Consider the following 19,875-nt stretch of genomic DNA (forward strand, 5'->3'; position numbering starts at 1 on the left):
TTGGAGAGATTCTTTAGAATATTAAGAATGGACTTTATCACTCTTCAATAGGCACACATTATTGGCATCTAGTAATACAGTCATCACAAAGTAGTATCACTACATGTTAGTTCTAAAGACTTTGTTTCATCAGGAACTCAAATCCATCCTTCTTTGATAGGTACACAGTGATTAAATTAGACAAGTAATAAATCAAACCTCTTTGACAAAAATAATTGAATGTGATTATTGAAGTAAGGTGATACTTAACGAATCTAAGGATTTACATCTTAAACACAGAGGAAACTAAAATATATTTCATCAAGAGACCCTACAAGCCAAGTCTTTCAGTTCATGATTGCAGTAACACATATATTTTTCCACATTTTTTGTAATTGCACAGCAAATTGTCATGTTTTATATATTTGAGCAGTTTCCAATATAGCAACTTCAGCGCTCAGAGCCTGGATAGCTCAGTCGGTAGAGCATCAGACTTTTAATCTGAGGGTCCAGGGTTCAAGTCCCTGTTCAGGCGAGTGTCTTTTAAACAATGGTGTTTTTGTTTGTGAAGTGGACAATTTTGCAGAGTTTAAAATCATCCATTCCTGCAGGCAGCCATCTTTTAATTGTTGATGCTGATTATGTTCATTATTCAATGGGAAGGTGTATAGATTGGAGAGATTCTTTAGAATATTAAGAATGGACTTTATCACTCTTCAATAGGCACACATTATTGGCATCTAGTAATATAGTCATCACAAAGTAGTATCACTACATGTCAGTTCTAAAGACTTTGTTTCATCAGGAACTCAAATCCATCCTTCTTTGATAGGCACACAGTGATTAAATTAGACAAGTAATAAATCAAACCTCTTTGACAAAAATAATTGAATGTGATTATTGAAGTGAGGTGATACTTAAAGCATCTAAGGATTTACAACTTAAACACAGAGGAAACTAAAATAGATTTCATCAAGAGACCCTACAAGCCAAGTCTTTCAGTTCATGATTGCAGTAACACATATATTTTTCCACATTTTTTGTAATTGCACAGCAAATTGTCATGTTTTATATATTTCAAGCATTTTCCAATATGGCAACTTCAGCACTCAGAGCCTGGATAGCTCAGTTGGTAGAGCATCAGACTTTTAATCTGAGGGTCCAGGGTTCAAGTCCCTGTTCAGGCGAGTGTCTTTTAAACAATGGTGTTTTTGTTTGTGAAATGGACAATTTTGCAGAGTTTAAAATCATCCATTCCTGCAGGCAGCCATCTTTTAATTGTTGATGCTGATTATGTTCATTATTCAATGGGAAGGTGTATAGATTGGAAAGATTCTGTAGAATATTAAGAATGGACTTTATCACTCTTCAATAGGCACACATTATTGGCATCTAGTAATATAATCATCACACAGTAGTATCGCTACATGTCAGTTCTAAAGACTTTATTTCATCAGGAACTCAAATCCATCCTTCTTTGATAGGCACACAGTGATTAAATTAGACAAGTAATAAATCAAACCTCTTTGACAAAAAGAATTGAATGTGATTATTGAAGTTAGGTGATACTTAACGAATCTAAGGATTTACATCTTAAACACAGAGGAAACTAAAATATATTTCATCAAGAGACCCTACAAGCCAAGTCTTTCAGTTCATGATTGCAGTAACACATATATTTTTCCACATTTTTTGTAATTGCACAGCAAATTGTCATGTTTTATATATTTGAGCAGTTTCCAATATGACAACTTCAGCGCTCAGAGCCTGGATAGCTCAGTCGGTAGAGCATCAGACTTTTAATCTGAGGGTCCAGGGTTCAAGTCCCTGTTCAGGCAAGTGTCTTTTAAAAAATGGTGTTTTTGTTTGTGAAGTGGACAATTTTGCAGAGTTTAAAATCATCCATTCCTGCAGGCAGCCATCTTTTAATTGTTGATGCTGATTATGTTCATTATTCAATGGGAAGGTGTATAGATTGGAGAGATTCTTTAGAATATTAAGAATGGACTTTATCACTCTTCAATAGGCACACATTATTGGCATCTAGTAATATAATCATCACAAAGTAGTATCACTACATGTCAGTTCTAAAGACTTTGTTTCATCAGGAACTCAAATCCATCCTTCTTTGATAGGCACACAGTGATTAAATTAGACAAGTAATAAATCAAACCTCTTTGACAAAAATAATTGAATGTGATTATTGAAGTGAGGTGATACTTAAAGCATCTAAGGATTTACAACTTAAACACAGAGGAAACTAAAATATATTTCATCAAGAGACCCTACAAGCCAAGTCTTTCAGTTCATGATTGCAGTAACACATATATTTTTCCACATTTTTTGTAATTGCACAGCAAATTGTCATGTTTTATATATTTCGAGCAGTTTCCAATATGGCAACTTCAGCACTCAGAGCCTGGATAGCTCAGTCGGTAGAGCATCAGACTTTTAATCTGAGGGTCCAGGGTTCAAGTCCCTGTTCAGGCGAGTGTCTTTTAAACAATGGTGTTTTTGTTTGTGAAGTGGACAATTTTGCAGAGTTTAAAATTATCCATTCCTGCAGGCAGCCATCTTTTAATTGTTGATGCTGATTATGTTCATTATTCAATGGGAAGGTGTATAGATTGGAGAGATTCTTTAGAATATTAAGAATGGACTTTATCACTCTTCAATAGGCACACATTATTGGCATCTAGTAATATAGTCATCACAAAGTAGTATCACTACATGTCAGTTCTAAAGACTTTGTTTCATCAGGAACTCAAATCCATCCTTCTTTGATAGGCACACAGTGATTAAATTAGACAAGTAATAAATCAATACTCTTAGACAAAAATAATTGAATGTGATTATTGAAGTGAGGTGATACTTAAAGCATCTAAGGATTTACAAATTAAACACAGAGGAAACTAAAATATATTTCATCAAGAGACCCTACAAGCCAAGTCTTTCAGTTCATGATTGCAGTAACACATATATATTTTTCCACATTTTTTGCAATTGCACAGCAAATTGTCATGTTTTTTTTATTTCGAGCATTTTCCAATATGGCAACTTCAGTGCTCAGAGCCTGGATAGCTCAGTCGGTAGAGCATCAGACTTTTAATCTGAGGGTCCAGGGTTCAAGTCCCTGTTCAGGCGAGTGTCTTTTAAACAATGTTGTTTTTGTTTGTGAAGTGGACAATTTTGCAGAGTTTAAAATCATTCATTCCTGCAGGCAGCCATCTTTTAATTGTTGATGCTGATTATGTTCATTATTCAATGGGAAGGTGTTTAGATTGGAGAGATTCTTTAGAATATTAAGAATGGACTTTATCACTCTTCAATAGGCACACATTATTGGCATCTAGTAATATAGTCATCACAAAGTAGTATCACTACATGTCAGTTCTAAAGACTTTGTTTCATCAGGAACTCAAATCCATCCTTCTTTGATAGGCACACAGTGATTAAATTAGACAAGTAATAAATCAATCCTCTTTGACAAAAAAAATTTAATGTGATTATTGAAGTGAGGTGATACTTAAAGCATCTAAGGATTTACAACTTAAACACAGAGGAAACTAAAATATATTTCATCAAGAGACCCTACAAGCCAAGTCTTTCAGTTCATGATTGCAGTAACACATATATTTATCCACATTTTTTGTATTTGCACAGCAAATTGTCATGTTTTATATATTTCAAGCAGTTTCCAATATGGCAACTTCGGCACTCAGAGCCTGGATAGCTCAGTCGGTAGAGCATCAGACTTTTAATCTGAGGGTCCAGGGTTCAAGTCCCTGTTCAGGCGAGTGTCTTTTAAACAATGGTGTTTTTGTTTGTGAAGTGGACAATTTTGCAGAGTTTAAAATTATCCATTCCTGCAGGCAGCCATCTTTTCATTGTTGATGCTGATTATGTTCATTATTCAATGGGAAGGTGTATAGATTGGAGAGATTCTTTAGAATATTAAGAATGGACTTTATCACTCTTCAATAGGCACACATTATTGGCATCTAGTAATATAATCATCACAAAGTAGTATCACTACATGTCAGTTCTAAAGACTTTGTTTCATCAGGAACTCAAATCCATCCTTCTTTGACAGGCACACAGTGATTAAATTAGACAAGTAATAAATCAAACCTCTTTGACAAAAATAATTGAATGTGATTATTGAAGTGAGGTGATACTTAAAGCATCTAAGGATTTACAACTTAAACACAGAGGAAACTAAAATATATTTCATCAAGAGACCCTACAAGCCAAGTCTTTCAGTTCATGATTGCAGTAACACATATATTTTTCCACATTTTTTGTAATTGCACAGCAAATTGTCATGTTTTATATATTTCGAGCAGTTTCCAATATGGCAACTTCAGCACTCAGAGCCTGGATAGCTCAGTCGGTAGAGCATCAGACTTTTAATCTGAGGGTCCAGGGTTCAAGTCCCTGTTCTTGCGAGTGTCTTTTAAACAATGGTGTTTTTGTTTGTGAAATGGACAATTTTGCAGAGTTTAAAATTATCCATTCCTGCAGGCAGCCATCTTTTAATTGTTGATGCTGATTATGTTCATTATTCAATGGGAAGGTGTATAGATTGGAAAGATTCTGTAGAATATTAAGAATGGACTTTATCACTCTTCAATAGGCACACATTATTGGCATCTAGTAATATAATCATCACAAAGTAGTATCGCTACATGTCAGTTCTAAAGACTTTATTTCATCAGGAACTCAAATCCATCCTTCTTTGATAGGCACACAGTGATTAAATTAGACAAGTAATAAATCAAACCTCTTTGACAAAAATAATTGAATGTGATTATTGAAGTAAGGTGATACTTAACGAATCTAAGGATTTACATCTTAAACACAGAGGAAACTAAAATATATTTCATCAAGAGACCCTACAAGCCAAGTCTTTCAGTTCATGATTGCAGTAACACATATATTTTTCCACATTTTTTGTAATTGCACAGCAAATTGTCATGTTTTATATATTTGAGCAGTTTCCAATATGACAACTTCAGTGCTCAGAACCTGGATAGCTCAGTCGGTAGAGCATCAGACTTTTAATTTGAGGGTCCAGGGTTCAAGTCCCTGTTCAGGCGAGTGTCTTTTAAACAATGGTGTTTTTGTTTGTGAAATGGACAATTTTGCAGAGTTTAAAATCATCCATTCCTGCAGGCAGCCATCTTTTAATTGTTGATGCTGATTATGTTCATTATTCAATGGGAAGGTGTATAGATTGGAAAGATTATGTAGAATATTAAGAATGGACTTTATCACTCTTCAATAGGCACACATTATTGGCATCTAGTAATATAATCATCACAAAGTAGTATCACTACATGTCAGTTCTAAAGACTTTGTTTCATCAGGAACTCAAATCCATCCTTCTTTGATAGGCACACAGTGATTAAATTAGACAAGTAATAAATCAAACCTCTTAGACAAAAATAATTGAATGTGATTATTGAAGTGAGGTGATACTTAAAGCATCTAAGGATTTACAACTTAAACACAGAGGAAACTAAAATATATTTCATCAAGAGACCCTACAAGCCAAGTCTTTCAGTTCATGATTGCAGTAACACATATATATTTTTCCACATTTTTTGTAATTGCACAGCAAATTGTCATGTTTTATATATTTCGAGCAGTTTCCAATATGGCAACTTCAGTGCTCAGAGCCTGGATAGCTCAGTCGGTAGAGCATCAGACTTTTAATCTGAGGGTCCAGGGTTCAAGTCCCTGTTCAGGCGAGTGTCTTTTAAACAATGGTGTTTTTGTTTGTGAAATGGACAATTTTGCAGAGTTTAAAATCATCCATTCCTGCAGGCAGCCATCTTTTAATTGTTGATGCTGATTATGTTCATTATTCAATGGGAAGGTGTATAGATTGGAGAGATTCTTTAGAATATTAAGAATGGACTTTATCACTCTTCAATAGGCACACATTATTGGCATCTAGTAATATAAATATCACAAAGTAGTATCACTACATGTCAGTTCTAAAGACTTTGTTTCATCAGGAACTCAAATCCATCCTTCTTTGATAGGCACACAGTGATTAAATTAGACAAGTAATAAATCAAACCTCTTTGACAAAAATAATTGAATGTGATTATTGAAGTGAGGTGATACTTAAAGCATCTAAGGATTTACAACTTAAACACAGAGGAAACTAAAATATATTTCATCAAGAGACCCTACAAGCCAAGTCTTTCAGTTCATGATTGCAGTAACACATATATTTTTCCACATTTTTTGTAATTGCACAGCAAATTGTCATGTTTTATATATTTCGAGCAGTTTCCAGTATGGCAACTTCAGCACTCAGAGCCTGGATAGCTCAGTCGGTAGAGCATCAGACTTTTAATCTGAGGGTCCAGGGTTCAAGTCCCTGTTTTTGCGAGTGTCTTTTAAACAATGGTGTTTTTGTTTGTGAAATGGACAATTTTGCAGAGTTTAAAATTATCCATTCCTGCAGGCAGCCATATTTTAATTGTTGATGCTGATTATGTTCATTATTCAATGGGAAGGTGTATAGATTGGAAAGATTCTGTAGAATATTAAGAATGGACTTTATCACTCTTCAATAGGCACACATTATTGGCATCTAGTAATATAATCATCACAAAGTAGTATCGCTACATGTCAGTTCTAAAGACTTTATTTCATCAGGAACTCAAATCCATCCTTCTTTGATAGGCACACAGTGATTAAATTAGACAAGTAATAAATCAAACCTCTTTGACAAAAATAATTGAATGTGATTATTGAAGTAAGGTGATACTTAACGAATCTAAGGATTTACATCTTAAACACAGAGGAAACTAAAATATATTTCATCAAGAGACCCTACAAGCCAAGTCTTTCAGTTCATGATTGCAGTAACACATATATTTTTCCACATTTTTTGTAATTGCACAGCAAATTGTCATGTTTTATATATTTGAGCAGTTTCCAATATAGCAACTTCAGCGCTCAGAGCCTGGATAGCTCAGTCGGTAGAGCATCAGACTTTTAATCTGAGGGTCCAGGGTTCAAGTCCCTGTTCAGGCGAGTGTCTTTTAAACAATGGTGTTTTTGTTTGTGAAGTGGACAATTTTGCAGAGTTTAAAATCATCCATTCCTGCAGGCAGCCATCTTTTAATTGTTGATGCTGATTATGTTCATTATTCAATGGGAAGGTGTATAGATTGGAGAGATTCTTTAGAATATTAAGAATGGACTTTATCACTCTTCAATAGGCACACATTATTGGCATCTAGTAATACAGTCATCACAAAGTAGTATCACTACATGTTAGTTCTAAAGACTTTGTTTCATCAGGAACTCAAATCCATCCTTCTTTGATAGGTACACAGTGATTAAATTAGACAAGTAATAAATCAAACCTCTTTGACAAAAATAATTGAATGTGATTATTGAAGTAAGGTGATACTTAACGAATCTAAGGATTTACATCTTAAACACAGAGGAAACTAAAATATATTTCATCAAGAGACCCTACAAGCCAATTCTTTCAGTTCATGATTGCAGTAACACATATATTTTTCCACATTTTTTGTAATTGCACAGCAAATTGTCATGTTTTATATATTTGAGCAGTTTCCAATATAGCAACTTCAGCGCTCAGAGCCTGGATAGCTCAGTCGGTAGAGCATCAGACTTTTAATCTGAGGGTCCAGGGTTCAAGTCCCTGTTCAGGCGAGTGTCTTTTAAACAATGGTGTTTTTGTTTGTGAAGTGGACAATTTTGCAGAGTTTAAAATCATCCATTCCTGCAGGCAGCCATCTTTTAATTGTTGATGCTGATTATGTTCATTATTCAATGGGAAGGTGTATAGATTGGAGAGATTCTTTAGAATATTAAGAATGGACTTTATCACTCTTCAATAGGCACACATTATTGGCATCTAGTAATATAGTCATCACAAAGTAGTATCACTACATGTCAGTTCTAAAGACTTTGTTTCATCAGGAACTCAAATCCATCCTTCTTTGATAGGCACACAGTGATTAAATTAGACAAGTAATAAATCAAACCTCTTTGACAAAAATAATTGAATGTGATTATTGAAGTGAGGTGATACTTAAAGCATCTAAGGATTTACAACTTAAACACAGAGGAAACTAAAATAGATTTCATCAAGAGACCCTACAAGCCAAGTCTTTCAGTTCATGATTGCAGTAACACATATATTTTTCCACATTTTTTGTAATTGCACAGCAAATTGTCATGTTTTATATATTTCAAGCATTTTCCAATATGGCAACTTCAGCACTCAGAGCCTGGATAGCTCAGTTGGTAGAGCATCAGACTTTTAATCTGAGGGTCCAGGGTTCAAGTCCCTGTTCAGGCGAGTGTCTTTTAAACAATGGTGTTTTTGTTTGTGAAATGGACAATTTTGCAGAGTTTAAAATCATCCATTCCTGCAGGCAGCCATCTTTTAATTGTTGATGCTGATTATGTTCATTATTCAATGGGAAGGTGTATAGATTGGAAAGATTCTGTAGAATATTAAGAATGGACTTTATCACTCTTCAATAGGCACACATTATTGGCATCTAGTAATATAATCATCACACAGTAGTATCGCTACATGTCAGTTCTAAAGACTTTATTTCATCAGGAACTCAAATCCATCCTTCTTTGATAGGCACACAGTGATTAAATTAGACAAGTAATAAATCAAACCTCTTTGACAAAAAGAATTGAATGTGATTATTGAAGTTAGGTGATACTTAACGAATCTAAGGATTTACATCTTAAACACAGAGGAAACTAAAATATATTTCATCAAGAGACCCTACAAGCCAAGTCTTTCAGTTCATGATTGCAGTAACACATATATTTTTCCACATTTTTTGTAATTGCACAGCAAATTGTCATGTTTTATATATTTGAGCAGTTTCCAATATGACAAGTTCAGCGCTCAGAGCCTGGATAGCTCAGTCGGTAGAGCATCAGACTTTTAATCTGAGGGTCCAGGGTTCAAGTCCCTGTTCAGGCAAGTGTCTTTTAAAAAATGGTGTTTTTGTTTGTGAAGTGGACAATTTTGCAGAGTTTAAAATCATCCATTCCTGCAGGCAGCCATCTTTTAATTGTTGATGCTGATTATGTTCATTATTCAATGGGAAGGTGTATAGATTGGAGAGATTCTTTAGAATATTAAGAATGGACTTTATCACTCTTCAATAGGCACACATTATTGGCATCTAGTAATATAATCATCACAAAGTAGTATCACTACATGTCAGTTCTAAAGACTTTGTTTCATCAGGAACTCAAATCCATCCTTCTTTGATAGGCACACAGTGATTAAATTAGACAAGTAATAAATCAAACCTCTTTGACAAAAATAATTGAATGTGATTATTGAAGTGAGGTGATACTTAAAGCATCTAAGGATTTACAACTTAAACACAGAGGAAACTAAAATATATTTCATCAAGAGACCCTACAAGCCAAGTCTTTCAGTTCATGATTGCAGTAACACATATATTTTTCCACATTTTTTGTAATTGCACAGCAAATTGTCATGTTTTATATATTTCGAGCAGTTTCCAATATGGCAACTTCAGCACTCAGAGCCTGGATAGCTCAGTCGGTAGAGCATCAGACTTTTAATCTGAGGGTCCAGGGTTCAAGTCCCTGTTCAGGCGAGTGTCTTTTAAACAATGGTGTTTTTGTTTGTGAAGTGGACAATTTTGCAGAGTTTAAAATTATCCATTCCTGCAGGCAGCCATCTTTTAATTGTTGATGCTGATTATGTTCATTATTCAATGGGAAGGTGTATAGATTGGAGAGATTCTTTAGAATATTAAGAATGGACTTTATCACTCTTCAATAGGCACACATTATTGGCATCTAGTAATATAGTCATCACAAAGTAGTATCACTACATGTCAGTTCTAAAGACTTTGTTTCATCAGGAACTCAAATCCATCCTTCTTTGATAGGCACACAGTGATTAAATTAGACAAGTAATAAATCAATACTCTTAGACAAAAATAATTGAATGTGATTATTGAAGTGAGGTGATACTTAAAGCATCTAAGGATTTACAAATTAAACACAGAGGAAACTAAAATATATTTCATCAAGAGACCCTACAAGCCAAGTCTTTCAGTTCATGATTGCAGTAACACATATATATTTTTCCACATTTTTTGCAATTGCACAGCAAATTGTCATGTTTTTTTTATTTCGAGCATTTTCCAATATGGCAACTTCAGTGCTCAGAGCCTGGATAGCTCAGTCGGTAGAGCATCAGACTTTTAATCTGAGGGTCCAGGGTTCAAGTCCCTGTTCAGGCGAGTGTCTTTTAAACAATGTTGTTTTTGTTTGTGAAGTGGACAATTTTGCAGAGTTTAAAATCATTCATTCCTGCAGGCAGCCATCTTTTAATTGTTGATGCTGATTATGTTCATTATTCAATGGGAAGGTGTTTAGATTGGAGAGATTCTTTAGAATATTAAGAATGGACTTTATCACTCTTCAATAGGCACACATTATTGGCATCTAGTAATATAGTCATCACAAAGTAGTATCACTACATGTCAGTTCTAAAGACTTTGTTTCATCAGGAACTCAAATCCATCCTTCTTTGATAGGCACACAGTGATTAAATTAGACAAGTAATAAATCAATCCTCTTTGACAAAAAAAATGTAATGTGATTATTGAAGTGAGGTGATACTTAAAGCATCTAAGGATTTACAACTTAAACACAGAGGAAACTAAAATATATTTCATCAAGAGACCCTACAAGCCAAGTCTTTCAGTTCATGATTGCAGTAACACATATATTTATCCACATTTTTTGTATTTGCACAGCAAATTGTCATGTTTTATATATTTCAAGCAGTTTCCAATATGGCAACTTCGGCACTCAGAGCCTGGATAGCTCAGTCGGTAGAGCATCAGACTTTTAATCTGAGGGTCCAGGGTTCAAGTCCCTGTTCAGGCGAGTGTCTTTTAAACAATGGTGTTTTTGTTTGTGAAGTGGACAATTTTGCAGAGTTTAAAATTATCCATTCCTGCAGGCAGCCATCTTTTCATTGTTGATGCTGATTATGTTCATTATTCAATGGGAAGGTGTATAGATTGGAGAGATTCTTTAGAATATTAAGAATGGACTTTATCACTCTTCAATAGGCACACATTATTGGCATCTAGTAATATAATCATCACAAAGTAGTATCACTACATGTCAGTTCTAAAGACTTTGTTTCATCAGGAACTCAAATCCATCCTTCTTTGACAGGCACACAGTGATTAAATTAGACAAGTAATAAATCAAACCTCTTTGACAAAAATAATTGAATGTGATTATTGAAGTGAGGTGATACTTAAAGCATCTAAGGATTTACAACTTAAACACAGAGGAAACTAAAATATATTTCATCAAGAGACCCTACAAGCCAAGTCTTTCAGTTCATGATTGCAGTAACACATATATTTTTCCACATTTTTTGTAATTGCACAGCAAATTGTCATGTTTTATATATTTCGAGCAGTTTCCAATATGGCAACTTCAGCACTCAGAGCCTGGATAGCTCAGTCGGTAGAGCATCAGACTTTTAATCTGAGGGTCCAGGGTTCAAGTCCCTGTTCTTGCGAGTGTCTTTTAAACAATGGTGTTTTTGTTTGTGAAATGGACAATTTTGCAGAGTTTAAAATTATCCATTCCTGCAGGCAGCCATCTTTTAATTGTTGATGCTGATTATGTTCATTATTCAATGGGAAGGTGTATAGATTGGAAAGATTCTGTAGAATATTAAGAATGGACTTTATCACTCTTCAATAGGCACACATTATTGGCATCTAGTAATATAATCATCACAAAGTAGTATCGCTACATGTCAGTTCTAAAGACTTTATTTCATCAGGAACTCAAATCCATCCTTCTTTGATAGGCACACAGTGATTAAATTAGACAAGTAATAAATCAAACCTCTTTGACAAAAATAATTGAATGTGATTATTGAAGTAAGGTGATACTTAACGAATCTAAGGATTTACATCTTAAACACAGAGGAAACTAAAATATATTTCATCAAGAGACCCTACAAGCCAAGTCTTTCAGTTCATGATTGCAGTAACACATATATTTTTCCACATTTTTTGTAATTGCACAGCAAATTGTCATGTTTTATATATTTGAGCAGTTTCCAATATGACAACTTCAGTGCTCAGAACCTGGATAGCTCAGTCGGTAGAGCATCAGACTTTTAATTTGAGGGTCCAGGGTTCAAGTCCCTGTTCAGGCGAGTGTCTTTTAAACAATGGTGTTTTTGTTTGTGAAGTGGACAATTTTGCAGAGTTTAAAATTATCCATTCCTGCAGGCAGCCATCTTTTAATTGTTGATGCTGATTATGTTCATTATTCAATGGGAAGGTGTATAGATTGGAGAGATTCTTTAGAATATTAAGAATGGACTTTATCACTCTTCAATAGGCACACATTATTGGCATCTAGTAATATAGTCATCACAAAGTAGTATCACTACATGTCAGTTCTAAAGACTTTGTTTCATCAGGAACTCAAATCCATCCTTCTTTGATAGGCACACAGTGATTAAATTAGACAAGTAATAAATCAAACCTCTTAGACAAAAATAATTGAATGTGATTATTGAAGTGAGGTGATACTTAAAGCATCTAAGGATTTACAACTTAAACACAGAGGAAACTAAAATATATTTCATCAAGAGACCCTACAAGCCAAGTCTTTCAGTTCATGATTGCAGTAACACATATATATTTTTCCACATTTTTTGTAATTGCACAGCAAATTGTCATGTTTTATATATTTCGAGCAGTTTCCAATATGGCATCTACAGCACTCAGATCCTGGATAGCTCAGTCGGTAGAGCATCAGACTTTTAATCTGAGGGTCCAGGGTTCAAGTCCCTGTTCATGCGAGTGTCTTTTAAACAATGGTGTTTTTGTTTGTGAAATGGACAATTTTGCAGAGTTTAAAATTATCCATTCCTGTAGGCAGCCATCTTTTAATTTTTGATGCTGATTATGTTCATTAATCAATGGGAAGGTGTATAGATTGGAAAGATTCTGTAGAATATTAAGAATGGACTTTATCACTCTTCAATAGGCACACATTATTGGCATCTAGTAATATAATCATCACAAAATAGTATCGCTACATGTCAGTTCTAAAGACTTTATTTCATCAGGAACTCAAATCCATCCTTCTTTGATAGGCACACAGTGGTTAAATTAGACAAGTAATAAATCAAACCTCTTTGACAAAAATAATTGAATGTGATTATTGAAGTAAGGTGATACTTAACGAATCTAAGGATTTACATCTTAAACACAGAGGAAACTAAAATATATTTCATCAAGAGACCCTACAAGCCAAGTCTTTCAGTTCATGATAGCAGTAACACATATATTTTTCCACATTTTTTGTAATTGCACAGCAAATTGTCATGTTTTATATATTTGAGCAGTTTCCAATATGGCAACTTCAGCGCTCAGAGCCTGGATAGCTCAGTCGGTAGAACATCAGTCTTTTAATCTGAGGGTCCAGGGTTCAAGTCCCTGTTCAGGCGAGTGTCTTTTAAACAATGGTGTTTTTGTTTGTGAAGTGGACAATTTTGCAGAGTTTAAAATTATCCATTCCTGCAGGCAGCCATCTTTTAATTGTTGATGCTGATTATGTTCATTATTCAATGGGAAGGTGTATAGATTGGAGAGATTCTTTAGAATATTAAGAATGGACTTTATCACTCTTCAATAGGCACACATTATTGGCATCTAGTAATATAGTCATCACAAAGTAGTATCACTACATGTCAGTTCTAAAGACTTTGTTTCATCAGGAACTCAAATCCATCCTTCTTTGATAGGCACACAGTGATTAAATTAGACAAGTAATAAATCAATACTCTTAGACAAAAATAATTGAATGTGATTATTGAAGTGAGGTGATACTTAAAGCATCTAAGGATTTACAAATTAAACACAGAGGAAACTAAAATATATTTCATCAAGAGACCCTACAAGCCAAGTCTTTCAGTTCATGATTGCAGTAACACATATATATTTTTCCACATTTTTTGCAATTGCACAGCAAATTGTCATGTTTTTTTTATTTCGAGCATTTTCCAATATGGCAACTTCAGTGCTCAGAGCCTGGATAGCTCAGTCGGTAGAGCATCAGACTTTTAATCTGAGGGTCCAGGGTTCAAGTCCCTGTTCAGGCGAGTGTCTTTTAAACAATGTTGTTTTTGTTTGTGAAGTGGACAATTTTGCAGAGTTTAAAATCATTCATTCCTGCAGGCAGCCATCTTTTAATTGTTGATGCTGATTATGTTCATTATTCAATGGGAAGGTGTTTAGATTGGAGAGATTCTTTAGAATATTAAGAATGGACTTTATCACTCTTCAATAGGCACACATTATTGGCATCTAGTAATATAGTCATCACAAAGTAGTATCACTACATGTCAGTTCTAAAGACTTTGTTTCATCAGGAACTCAAATCCATCCTTCTTTGATAGGCACACAGTGATTAAATTAGACAAGTAATAAATCAATCCTCTTTGACAAAAAAAATTTAATGTGATTATTGAAGTGAGGTGATACTTAAAGCATCTAAGGATTTACAACTTAAACACAGAGGAAACTAAAATATATTTCATCAAGAGACCCTACAAGCCAAGTCTTTCAGTTCATGATTGCAGTAACACATATATTTATCCACATTTTTTGTATTTGCACAGCAAATTGTCATGTTTTATATATTTCAAGCAGTTTCCAATATGGCAACTTCGGCACTCAGAGCCTGGATAGCTCAGTCGGTAGAGCATCAGACTTTTAATCTGAGGGTCCAGGGTTCAAGTCCCTGTTCAGGCGAGTGTCTTTTAAACAATGGTGTTTTTGTTTGTGAAGTGGACAATTTTGCAGAGTTTAAAATTATCCATTCCTGCAGGCAGCCATCTTTTCATTGTTGATGCTGATTATGTTCATTATTCAATGGGAAGGTGTATAGATTGGAGAGATTCTTTAGAATATTAAGAATGGACTTTATCACTCTTCAATAGGCACACATTATTGGCATCTAGTAATATAATCATCACAAAGTAGTATCACTACATGTCAGTTCTAAAGACTTTGTTTCATCAGGAACTCAAATCCATCCTTCTTTGACAGGCACACAGTGATTAAATTAGACAAGTAATAAATCAAACCTCTTTGACAAAAATAATTGAATGTGATTATTGAAGTGAGGTGATACTTAAAGCATCTAAGGATTTACAACTTAAACACAGAGGAAACTAAAATATATTTCATCAAGAGACCCTACAAGCCAAGTCTTTCAGTTCATGATTGCAGTAACACATATATTTTTCCACATTTTTTGTAATTGCACAGCAAATTGTCATGTTTTATATATTTCGAGCAGTTTCCAATATGGCAACTTCAGCACTCAGAGCCTGGATAGCTCAGTCGGTAGAGCATCAGACTTTTAATCTGAGGGTCCAGGGTTCAAGTCCCTGTTCTTGCGAGTGTCTTTTAAACAATGGTGTTTTTGTTTGTGAAATGGACAATTTTGCAGAGTTTAAAATTATCCATTCCTGCAGGCAGCCATCTTTTAATTGTTGATGCTGATTATGTTCATTATTCAATGGGAAGGTGTATAGATTGGAAAGATTCTGTAGAATATTAAGAATGGACTTTATCACTCTTCAATAGGCACACATTATTGGCATCTAGTAATATAATCATCACAAAGTAGTATCGCTACATGTCAGTTCTAAAGACTTTATTTCATCAGGAACTCAAATCCATCCTTCTTTGATAGGCACACAGTGATTAAATTAGACAAGTAATAAATCAAACCTCTTTGACAAAAATAATTGAATGTGATTATTGAAGTAAGGTGATACTTAACGAATCTAAGGATTTACATCTTAAACACAGAGGAAACTAAAATATATTTCATCAAGAGACCCTACAAGCCAAGTCTTTCAGTTCATGATTGCAGTAACACATATATTTTTCCACATTTTTTGTAATTGCACAGCAAATTGTCATGTTTTATATATTTGAGCAGTTTCCAATATGACAACTTCAGTGCTCAGAACCTGGATAGCTCAGTCGGTAGAGCATCAGACTTTTAATTTGAGGGTCCAGGGTTCAAGTCCCTGTTCAGGCGAGTGTCTTTTAAACAATGGTGTTTTTGTTTGTGAAGTGGACAATTTTGCAGAGTTTAAAATTATCCATTCCTGCAGGCAGCCATCTTTTAATTGTTGATGCTGATTATGTTCATTATTCAATGGGAAGGTGTATAGATTGGAGAGATTCTTTAGAATATTAAGAATGGACTTTATCACTCTTCAATAGGCACACATTATTGGCATCTAGTAATATAGTCATCACAAAGTAGTATCACTACATGTCAGTTCTAAAGACTTTGTTTCATCAGGAACTCAAATCCATCCTTCTTTGATAGGCACACAGTGATTAAATTAGACAAGTAATAAATCAAACCTCTTAGACAAAAATAATTGAATGTGATTATTGAAGTGAGGTGATACTTAAAGCATCTAAGGATTTACAACTTAAACACAGAGGAAACTAAAATATATTTCATCAAGAGACCCTACAAGCCAAGTCTTTCAGTTCATGATTGCAGTAACACATATATATTTTTCCACATTTTTTGTAATTGCACAGCAAATTGTCATGTTTTATATATTTCGAGCAGTTTCCAATATGGCATCTACAGCACTCAGATCCTGGATAGCTCAGTCGGTAGAGCATCAGACTTTTAATCTGAGGGTCCAGGGTTCAAGTCCCTGTTCATGCGAGTGTCTTTTAAACAATGGTGTTTTTGTTTGTGAAATGGACAATTTTGCAGAGTTTAAAATTATCCATTCCTGTAGGCAGCCATCTTTTAATTTTTGATGCTGATTATGTTCATTAATCAATGGGAAGGTGTATAGATTGGAAAGATTCTGTAGAATATTAAGAATGGACTTTATCACTCTTCAATAGGCACACATTATTGGCATCTAGTAATATAATCATCACAAAATAGTATCGCTACATGTCAGTTCTAAAGACTTTATTTCATCAGGAACTCAAATCCATCCTTCTTTGATAGGCACACAGTGGTTAAATTAGACAAGTAATAAATCAAACCTCTTTGACAAAAATAATTGAATGTGATTATTGAAGTAAGGTGATACTTAACGAATCTAAGGATTTACATCTTAAACACAGAGGAAACTAAAATATATTTCATCAAGAGACCCTACAAGCCAAGTCTTTCAGTTCATGATAGCAGTAACACATATATTTTTCCACATTTTTTGTAATTGCACAGCAAATTGTCATGTTTTATATATTTGAGCAGTTTCCAATATGGCAACTTCAGCGCTCAGAGCCTGGATAGCTCAGTCGGTAGAACATCAGTCTTTTAATCTGAGGGTCCAGGGTTCAAGTCCCTGTTCAGGCGAGTGTCTTTTAAACAATGGTGTTTTTGTTTGTGAAATGGACAATTTTGCAGAGTTTAAAATGATCCATTCCTGCAGGCAGCCATCTTTTAATTGTTGATGCTGATTATGTTCATTATTCAATGGGAAGGTGTATAGATTGGAGAGATTCTTTAGAATATTAAGAATGGACTTTATCACTCTTCAATAGGCACACATTATTGGCATCTAGTAATATAGTCATTACAAAGTAGTATCGCTACATGTCAGTTCTAAAGACTTTATTTCATCAGGAACTCAAATCCATCCTTCTTTGATAGGCACACAGTGATTAAATTAGACAAGTAATAAATCAAACCTCTTTGACAAAAATAATTGAATGTGATTATTGAAGTAAGGTGATACTTAACGAATCTAGGGATTTACATCTTAAACACAGAGGAAACTAAAATATATTTCATCAAGAGACCCTACAAGCCAAGTCTTTCAGTTCATGATTGCAGTAACACATATATATTTTTCCACATTTTTTGCAATTGCACAGCAAATTGTCATGTTTTTTTTATTTCGAGCATTTTCCAATATGGCAACTTCAGTGCTCAGAGCCTGGATAGCTCAGTCGGTAGAGCATCAGACTTTTAATCTGAGGGTCCAGGGTTCAAGTCCCTGTTCAGGCGAGTGTCTTTTAAACAATGTTGTTTTTGTTTGTGAAGTGGACAATTTTGCAGAGTTTAAAATCATTCATTCCTGCAGGCAGCCATCTTTTAATTGTTGATGCTGATTATGTTCATTATTCAATGGGAAGGTGTTTAGATTGGAGAGATTCTTTAGAATATTAAGAATGGACTTTATCACTCTTCAATAGGCACACATTATTGGCATCTAGTAATATAGTCATCACAAAGTAGTATCACTACATGTCAGTTCTAAAGACTTTGTTTCATCAGGAACTCAAATCCATCCTTCTTTGATAGGCACACAGTGATTAAATTAGACAAGTAATAAATCAATCCTCTTTGACAAAAAAAATTTAATGTGATTATTGAAGTGAGGTGATACTTAAAGCATCTAAGGATTTACAACTTAAACACAGAGGAAACTAAAATATATTTCATCAAGAGACCCTACAAGCCAAGTCTTTCAGTTCATGATTGCAGTAACACATATATTTATCCACATTTTTTGTATTTGCACAGCAAATTGTCATGTTTTATATATTTCAAGCAGTTTCCAATATGGCAACTTCGGCACTCAGAGCCTGGATAGCTCAGTCGGTAGAGCATCAGACTTTTAATCTGAGGGTCCAGGGTTCAAGTCCCTGTTCAGGCGAGTGTCTTTTAAACAATGGTGTTTTTGTTTGTGAAGTGGACAATTTTGCAGAGTTTAAAATTATCCATTCCTGCAGGCAGCCATCTTTTCATTGTTGATGCTGATTATGTTCATTATTCAATGGGAAGGTGTATAGATTGGAGAGATTCTTTAGAATATTAAGAATGGACTTTATCACTCTTCAATAGGCACACATTATTGGCATCTAGTAATATAATCATCACAAAGTAGTATCACTACATGTCAGTTCTAAAGACTTTGTTTCATCAGGAACTCAAATCCATCCTTCTTTGACAGGCACACAGTGATTAAATTAGACAAGTAATAAATCAAACCTCTTTGACAAAAATAATTGAATGTGATTATTGAAGTGAGGTGATACTTAAAGCATCTAAGGATTTACAACTTAAACACAGAGGAAACTAAAATATATTTCATCAAGAGACCCTACAAGCCAAGTCTTTCAGTTCATGATTGCAGTAACACATATATTTTTCCACATTTTTTGTAATTGCACAGCAAATTGTCATGTTTTATATATTTCGAGCAGTTTCCAATATGGCAACTTCAGCACTCAGAGCCTGGATAGCTCAGTCGGTAGAGCATCAGACTTTTAATCTGAGGGTCCAGGGTTCAAGTCCCTGTTCTTGCGAGTGTCTTTTAAACAATGGTGTTTTTGTTTGTGAAATGGACAATTTTGCAGAGTTTAAAATTATCCATTCCTGCAGGCAGCCATCTTTTAATTGTTGATGCTGATTATGTTCATTATTCAATGGGAAGGTGTATAGATTGGAAAGATTCTGTAGAATATTAAGAATGGACTTTATCACTCTTCAATAGGCACACATTATTGGCATCTAGTAATATAATCATCACAAAGTAGTATCGCTACATGTCAGTTCTAAAGACTTTATTTCATCAGGAACTCAAATCCATCCTTCTTTGATAGGCACACAGTGATTAAATTAGACAAGTAATAAATCAAACCTCTTTGACAAAAATAATTGAATGTGATTATTGAAGTAAGGTGATACTTAACGAATCTAAGGATTTACATCTTAAACACAGAGGAAACTAAAATATATTTCATCAAGAGACCC

At 34.4% G+C, this 19,875-nt stretch overlaps 23 non-coding genes across 23 annotated transcripts; all 23 read left to right on the top strand.

Annotated features, from left to right (window-relative positions):
• Positions 1 to 441: 441 nt before the first annotated feature.
• TRNAK-UUU (transfer RNA lysine (anticodon UUU)) lies at positions 442 to 514 on the top strand. The gene has a single exon. It is a non-coding gene; the product is annotated as a tRNA-Lys (tRNA).
• A 579-nt stretch (positions 515 to 1,093) lies between these two features.
• TRNAK-UUU (transfer RNA lysine (anticodon UUU)) lies at positions 1,094 to 1,166 on the top strand. The gene has a single exon. It is a non-coding gene; the product is annotated as a tRNA-Lys (tRNA).
• Positions 1,167 to 1,744: 578 nt separating this feature from the next.
• Positions 1,745 to 1,817, top strand: TRNAK-UUU (transfer RNA lysine (anticodon UUU)). The gene has a single exon. It is a non-coding gene; the product is annotated as a tRNA-Lys (tRNA).
• Positions 1,818 to 2,396: 579 nt separating this feature from the next.
• Positions 2,397 to 2,469, top strand: TRNAK-UUU (transfer RNA lysine (anticodon UUU)). Its single transcript has one exon. It is a non-coding gene; the product is annotated as a tRNA-Lys (tRNA).
• Positions 2,470 to 3,050: 581 nt separating this feature from the next.
• TRNAK-UUU (transfer RNA lysine (anticodon UUU)) lies at positions 3,051 to 3,123 on the top strand. The gene has a single exon. It is a non-coding gene; the product is annotated as a tRNA-Lys (tRNA).
• Positions 3,124 to 3,702: 579 nt separating this feature from the next.
• On the top strand, positions 3,703 to 3,775 carry TRNAK-UUU (transfer RNA lysine (anticodon UUU)). The gene has a single exon. It is a non-coding gene; the product is annotated as a tRNA-Lys (tRNA).
• Positions 3,776 to 5,005: 1,230 nt separating this feature from the next.
• TRNAK-UUU (transfer RNA lysine (anticodon UUU)) lies at positions 5,006 to 5,078 on the top strand. The gene has a single exon. It is a non-coding gene; the product is annotated as a tRNA-Lys (tRNA).
• Positions 5,079 to 5,659: 581 nt separating this feature from the next.
• On the top strand, positions 5,660 to 5,732 carry TRNAK-UUU (transfer RNA lysine (anticodon UUU)). Its single transcript has one exon. It is a non-coding gene; the product is annotated as a tRNA-Lys (tRNA).
• A 1,230-nt stretch (positions 5,733 to 6,962) lies between these two features.
• TRNAK-UUU (transfer RNA lysine (anticodon UUU)) lies at positions 6,963 to 7,035 on the top strand. Its single transcript has one exon. It is a non-coding gene; the product is annotated as a tRNA-Lys (tRNA).
• Positions 7,036 to 7,613: 578 nt separating this feature from the next.
• TRNAK-UUU (transfer RNA lysine (anticodon UUU)) lies at positions 7,614 to 7,686 on the top strand. The gene has a single exon. It is a non-coding gene; the product is annotated as a tRNA-Lys (tRNA).
• Positions 7,687 to 8,265: 579 nt separating this feature from the next.
• Positions 8,266 to 8,338, top strand: TRNAK-UUU (transfer RNA lysine (anticodon UUU)). The gene has a single exon. It is a non-coding gene; the product is annotated as a tRNA-Lys (tRNA).
• Positions 8,339 to 8,916: 578 nt separating this feature from the next.
• TRNAK-UUU (transfer RNA lysine (anticodon UUU)) lies at positions 8,917 to 8,989 on the top strand. Its single transcript has one exon. It is a non-coding gene; the product is annotated as a tRNA-Lys (tRNA).
• A 579-nt stretch (positions 8,990 to 9,568) lies between these two features.
• On the top strand, positions 9,569 to 9,641 carry TRNAK-UUU (transfer RNA lysine (anticodon UUU)). Its single transcript has one exon. It is a non-coding gene; the product is annotated as a tRNA-Lys (tRNA).
• A 581-nt stretch (positions 9,642 to 10,222) lies between these two features.
• Positions 10,223 to 10,295, top strand: TRNAK-UUU (transfer RNA lysine (anticodon UUU)). Its single transcript has one exon. It is a non-coding gene; the product is annotated as a tRNA-Lys (tRNA).
• A 579-nt stretch (positions 10,296 to 10,874) lies between these two features.
• TRNAK-UUU (transfer RNA lysine (anticodon UUU)) lies at positions 10,875 to 10,947 on the top strand. The gene has a single exon. It is a non-coding gene; the product is annotated as a tRNA-Lys (tRNA).
• Positions 10,948 to 12,177: 1,230 nt separating this feature from the next.
• On the top strand, positions 12,178 to 12,250 carry TRNAK-UUU (transfer RNA lysine (anticodon UUU)). Its single transcript has one exon. It is a non-coding gene; the product is annotated as a tRNA-Lys (tRNA).
• A 1,232-nt stretch (positions 12,251 to 13,482) lies between these two features.
• TRNAK-UUU (transfer RNA lysine (anticodon UUU)) lies at positions 13,483 to 13,555 on the top strand. The gene has a single exon. It is a non-coding gene; the product is annotated as a tRNA-Lys (tRNA).
• A 581-nt stretch (positions 13,556 to 14,136) lies between these two features.
• On the top strand, positions 14,137 to 14,209 carry TRNAK-UUU (transfer RNA lysine (anticodon UUU)). The gene has a single exon. It is a non-coding gene; the product is annotated as a tRNA-Lys (tRNA).
• A 579-nt stretch (positions 14,210 to 14,788) lies between these two features.
• On the top strand, positions 14,789 to 14,861 carry TRNAK-UUU (transfer RNA lysine (anticodon UUU)). The gene has a single exon. It is a non-coding gene; the product is annotated as a tRNA-Lys (tRNA).
• A 1,230-nt stretch (positions 14,862 to 16,091) lies between these two features.
• Positions 16,092 to 16,164, top strand: TRNAK-UUU (transfer RNA lysine (anticodon UUU)). Its single transcript has one exon. It is a non-coding gene; the product is annotated as a tRNA-Lys (tRNA).
• A 1,232-nt stretch (positions 16,165 to 17,396) lies between these two features.
• On the top strand, positions 17,397 to 17,469 carry TRNAK-UUU (transfer RNA lysine (anticodon UUU)). Its single transcript has one exon. It is a non-coding gene; the product is annotated as a tRNA-Lys (tRNA).
• A 581-nt stretch (positions 17,470 to 18,050) lies between these two features.
• Positions 18,051 to 18,123, top strand: TRNAK-UUU (transfer RNA lysine (anticodon UUU)). The gene has a single exon. It is a non-coding gene; the product is annotated as a tRNA-Lys (tRNA).
• Positions 18,124 to 18,702: 579 nt separating this feature from the next.
• Positions 18,703 to 18,775, top strand: TRNAK-UUU (transfer RNA lysine (anticodon UUU)). Its single transcript has one exon. It is a non-coding gene; the product is annotated as a tRNA-Lys (tRNA).
• Positions 18,776 to 19,875: the final 1,100 nt, after the last annotated feature.

This window comes from Pseudophryne corroboree, chromosome 1 (genome assembly GCF_028390025.1).
Source record: "Pseudophryne corroboree isolate aPseCor3 chromosome 1, aPseCor3.hap2, whole genome shotgun sequence".
Classification (NCBI taxonomy): domain Eukaryota; kingdom Metazoa; phylum Chordata; class Amphibia; order Anura; family Myobatrachidae; genus Pseudophryne; species Pseudophryne corroboree.